Source organism: Bombus bifarius, unplaced genomic scaffold (genome assembly GCF_011952205.1).
Source record: "Bombus bifarius isolate JDL3187 unplaced genomic scaffold, Bbif_JDL3187 scf7180000008000, whole genome shotgun sequence".
Classification (NCBI taxonomy): Eukaryota; Metazoa; Arthropoda; class Insecta; order Hymenoptera; family Apidae; genus Bombus; species Bombus bifarius.
The window spans coordinates 1,698,755-1,704,754 of NW_022884379.1; positions in this window are offsets into that span (position 1 = coordinate 1,698,755).

Here is a 6,000-nt window from a genome sequence, read left to right on the forward strand (position 1 = left end):
TGCTGTAGTTTCGACGAGAAATCGTCAATTAAGCTGCTCCACACCCACCATGATTTTTCCATCTGATGGCGAACTTTTCCATCTTTGTCGTTGCATAAATTGATGTCACGTATTATATTTGTATCTTTATTACGAATAAGTTATTTTCCTTTTAGTAATTCAAGATATAATTACTTTCGAAATAAAACGAACAAACGTAAAGCTATACTACAGTAGTGGAGAAATCATGTAAAAAAGAAAGTGAAACTATATCTTCTTGCAGCCGTCGCTCGGAGCCCATCTCGTTCCAACACTCTCCTCTTATATTTTTTCAGCGTGTCGACAATTTAATTTAGTTCAAAATTCCGCGATTCCAATTCCGCTCGACGGAAAAAGAACGTCAGAAGAAGTTGGCGAATCGATGAGCGCGCCCGTCGTCAAAACTACCTACGTTCTCTTTTACCATTTCCCTCTATTTCTTTAATTCTCCGTGACAAGGTAGAGCAGTTCACCGATGACTCAGAGAGATAAAACGCGAGAAAATGGAGCGGTGAACGGCTGCTACGAGTGATTTACATCCCCTACGAGTTTTGCTTCGGTATAAAACCGAAACGATCAGAGTCCGATTGAATTTGTTGATCCATCCGTGTCCTCGACCCTCGAACGTCACGCCATCAGCCAAGAAGCGCATTACGAAGAACGAAACGATCCATCCGAATCGGTGCGCTGCAATTTATATGATTCGACGTTTACGAGAATGCACCTAGCAGCGTGTGAAGAGAGAGAGAGAGAGAGAAAGAGAGAGAGAGAGAGAGTGCGATTCCGTGGGTTGTTGAAACAAATTTGAGTAGTCGACGAGTGCTTTCCGGGCTAGTTGTAATTATTCCTCGTCTCTGAACGAGCGTTTTTCGGATAATAATGAAACTCGACGAGCAACGCCGACTCGACGATGACTGGGGAGTGCATTGATCGTCGAATTGCAGATGACGCTTTACATCGATCGTTTAAATTTGGGTGTGTGTGTCCGGAGTTGCTTCCATCTCGAACGCTGGCATTCGAAAATCGTGGTCAGGAATTTCGTTTCGATTACTAGGTGAGCGATTTAGGTGCATCCACTTGTACATCGATGCTACGAGAAAAGACATCCTCTGAAATGGCTAGGATTGGGAAGTTGTTAGATGTCGATGATATTCGTTGAAATTCGGGCTGGGTTTTCAGATGAAACTACATTGACCGTGCCAACTGCGGGAAAAGAATAATCTACGTGATCGTTGTAGAGGGATCTCTTCGGATATTCTATAACTGTTGAAAGAAACGCTAACTAGATTCACGAGGGAAACTAAACGAAGAAACTGTTCGAACGTGATATGAGCATCATCTTGTTCTAATATAAAAATATGCATGAAATGAATTGGAGTATTAACATTCGCTCAAGGAAAGATCAATGTGACGGGGGCAGTGAATGAAGCTAGCTAAGGTCAGGTATTTATAACCCTCGCCACTGGAGTATCGAGAAAAATGATAAAAAAGAAACAAAAATCTATATCGTTCCCGTAGGAAGATCCCATAGAAAAATAATGCGACGATAGAAAAAGTTCATCCAAGACCGCAACTTGTTCCTTCTGTCAGTAAATCTCTAATTAACCGCGTCTCGTCGTTCGCATGGCTCTCGATTGTTTTCGTGGATGACCTACCGAAAACGGCGCGATAATTTTTGCGATCACTGCACCGAGAGCCCACGGCCGGACACAGGCAGCTTGGCTGGTGGACGAGAGAGACGACTAAATAGATACGGATAGAATGAAACAAGGAGAGAACGAGAGGAGAGCGAGTCACGAGCCCCGGAAGGGAGAGGCGCGTACATTCAGCAAATAAAAGAGAAGGAAAGAGGAAAAGGAGCGGAGCTGGGGATAAGTTGAACGAGGAACGAGCAGACGGTGAAACAGAGATGAAAAGAGCCAGAGGGTAATCGAGAAACGAAGCGAGAGAGAAGGAGAAAAATTGTTGGTAAAAGAGAGAAAATCGAGGGAGCAGAGTGGTATGAGACGGAGATGGAAGAAGGGGGAGTAGATAGTGGGAGGGGCGGGTGTCGAGGGGGTGTGTTTGGTCCGGGAACTCACGGTGATGCTGTATTGATCCGAGTGCACGAGCAGAGCTAAAGTAAGCCGAGGCTGGCAGAGCGTTGCCTTGGCAACCTCCTCCCTCATCCCTCAGGACTTTCCATCGGTCGGACCAGCCCCTCGTACACCGAAAACCACCCCCGAACAGAGAACCGTTGCTGCGCCTCTCTCTTGCTCTCTCAGCTCCATCGTCCCTCTGCTTTCCAACTTCTCTGTCTCTTCCCTCGCCCTCTCTCTGTCCTCACCAAGTCGATCTATAGGTGTTAAACGAACGCCCGCTTTCTCGTCGTGTCCTCGTATACGCTGGATCCCGCTAGATGTGGATGGAGGTTTGTACCGTTCTACATGGGCGTACGCGAAAGATCCTTTTTCCAGTCGCGCGCACGTAGAATCGCTCCTTCCGGGGTCTTCGACACGTATCTTTTCTTTTGCCATCGCGGAAATAATCTCGTCTATTTGCCGATACTAGCCATTTCTGGTCGCTTCGTTCGCTGCAGGCTTATTCATGTTGTTTCTTACTGTTGTTGTTTCCGCGAGAACGAGGAATGAGCGAACTCGGTAATGACAATATTAGCATATTCCTGTCGCTTGTTTATCGTAGGTTTACATGTATCACGTAATATCGATATTATAGTGCGATTGAAACAGTTTATGATGCGGAATAATGAATTTCTATTTTATTGATATCGATGAGAGTATTAAGTTGTTTAAAATCTCACGGTAAGATAAATGTCGTCAGCCACATTCCAACTGGCTCGAAATTCGAGAGGCTCCTCCATCGAACAAGCCGTTTACGACGGAGGGTGCTCGACCTAGAAAGATTCTGTATTTATTTTCCCACAAATAGGAAATTTACCGCGTTCAATTTATCGGATGCAATCGCCTAGAAGTAAATTCGATTTCGTTCTACGTAATTTAACAATTTAATCTGTTTCACACAAACGCACAAAAAAGAAAAAAGAAAAGAATCTTCGTTTTCCTATATGTATCAATTCATATTGAGATGCGAAGTATGATGGTATAATTTGGTGAATTTGAAGTACAATACAACCCTCTTGAACAGAGAAGTTCGATGAGGGAGCGACACTCGCTAGCTCCTTAAACAATTCCAGCCTGCTATAGATATGTATTACAGCCCTCATTTCTGTGCCAAAGATTTGACCACCTCGAGAACTCAGCAGGGGTTGAGACACTGCAACATTATGCCGAATTGCGTATAGTAAACATTTCGAATAGAAGTGAAACTAACCCATACACCCAACCACTATTTCGGTCAGGAGGGATGGATATATCGTGTGATTCAGACTCGAGGGTATTATCGATGTTCGAAATTCTAGGAGTGGAAGACGCTTCCAAGAAAGTTGGTGTAAATCAAGCTTTCTGTTCCGAAGCTATAGGGCATGTACTTCTGTTCAAAAGTTTCTGGATAATTTCTAGATAAATACTTTGCCTATAATTGGAGAAAATGATGGATAAATTATGTTGTAATCGTTCATTTATCTTGATACTTTGTTATAAAGAAAGTATATTAACAATTTTACTTATTTTTCTAGTTATGTTTATAAATATCTACAGTTTAATTATCAATAAAAATTGGCAGAAAAATAGTTTCCTACATAACTGAGGAATCTTCTGCTGTGAAAGAGTTAATAGAGAAAGTTTGAGGTAATAGCATTTATAATAAATTCATAAAGTAAGATAGTTAAAGTTGCACGGCTCAAGATATTTGTGACAAGTTGGAAGCTTCAAACATGATGAATGTACGGTTCGAAAACGTCTTGGAAATTGTATAAATCTCATCCACGCAAAATGTTTCCGGGTTTCATGGATCTATTTTACATGTGGTCCCGAGCCAAGTATGACGTAGTTGGATTCTCTCGACACTTTGAAATTCTGGTTGCATTCGCGTAAAACAAATTTCCTTTTCTCCTGGCACGGACAAACGTGGAGCTAGATGGTATTTTTATTAGGTACGTCTTCGCAATATTCTACCGTGCATAAATCTATTTTAATCTTTCCCCAAGACGACAGCTTCACCGGAAGACATCTTTTTCAATGAAAAACGCAATTTGTCAGTTTCCCTTTTTTCCTTTACTCCAACGTTCGCAATTCGCTATGAAGATTATAACGAAAAATAGAACACTGCAAAATTGAAACTCTATTTTTCAATAGTTTCCACGATTACAAAAAGGATAAAAAGAAGGATGCTTCAAAAAGACAATAGAAAACAACTCTGTCGATTTTCAGTATAATTTCAAACGTGAATGTTCATCGCAAGTTATACATAAAAACTGACGAAAATCCTTTCTGCGCCCATTTTTGTGCGGCTTGCCTTGTTTCCCGGAGTATTAATTAAAACGGGAAACAAATGAAAAAAAGAGAGAGAGAGAGAGAGGGGGAAAGGACCGACAAAGAAGAAAAAACGGAGAGGAGACAAAAACATTTACGCCACGGTGAAAAATTCCCATTGTACCTGGGCAAAGGCGAGTCGAACGCCGGCGATACAGAGTTTTCGTCGAACGTGTTCGTTGCGAATGACAACCCCCTGTGTCGTGCACACGACAGATGCAGCGAACAATATGGCTCGACGTGTGTGCGAGTAGTCGGTTTTGATTTCGGCGTTATTATGCCCACGGTCAGGTATAACGCACGGTAGAGAACGTGTCAGCCGTCGATCCGTCGTTATTTCGTACTCCACAGAGAGAAAGAGAGAGAGAGAGAGAGAGAGACCCTATTCGTTGTTCGCAAAATTGATCTGCAACGTTACATGCAAGACCGTACGAATCGTGATACACTCTACGTTGCATTTCCGCTGCTCACCCCTACCATTTATGAAATTTTCAGCGCCCTTTTTTCTCCCGCCCTCCTTCGTTTTCATTTTTTCATTGATTTCCATGTTCCTGAATTTCTCTTTGTTCGGGAATGAATAACAGATCAAATGAATTTTAACGGTATGTGCGATTAGAAAAATGCACGGTGGATTTCATATTTCGAGAAGTTTATCCGTTCCAACGTTGATTCTTGTTGTCATTCGTGAGAAGAAATATACCGCAAGAAGGCGAGATGAGAAGAGTATATTAAAGAGGAAGGATTAGAATAGCAGAAAGTTGGAGAGTAAATTTATCCATTCAGGAGAAATTAGGTTTCAAAGTTACGATCGTTTCTGTAATACGCCCTGTATTACTCCATGATTACCCTTTCCAAAATATAAGAATAAAAAACAAGACGAGACAAAAGGGTAGACTGAAAAGGAAGGATTAAAATAATATTGTCTATTAATATAAAAATGAAATTATCTATAAAAATTATCAAAAGAACTTGAGTTTCAAAGTTACGACCACTTTCTTTTTATATATACTCTTTATTATCCTATCCTTTGTAGTTATGGAAATTCTAAATAAGAAACAAAGATTGTTTTGCTGTGGTTGATACTGAAAGTAAGTCACCCCTTGAAGTAGGGAAAGCATCCAAGTCACGAAAGAGCAAAAAACGATGTTGCACCCCCCCGAACGATGGGCCTTTCCATCTGGGCATCGACCTATCCAGATGGTAAGAAGCGGGTGCATCATCTCGTGAAACTTGTTCGGATATTCACCAGGGTTCGCCAGGCGTTGGTCCAGGCCAGCATCCACCAGTCGACGGTCACTCGTCCTGTCGGAGGAGGCTCGAACTACCTTTAGGGTTACAGGCAGTTCACCCTCTGCGCAGGGCGTCTGCAAATAATAGACGCGTGCGTGGTCCGTGTGTGTGAACGAGTTCTCGTCTGTGGGCGATAATTTTATTAAGTACAAATGTATCGACTCGAGTGATGGAAAAAAAGAAACGCCGATAGGCGATAGGAAAACACGTGTGTTTTAATGACAATTAAATAATAAAGACAGAGGAGTGAATGATAGAACGT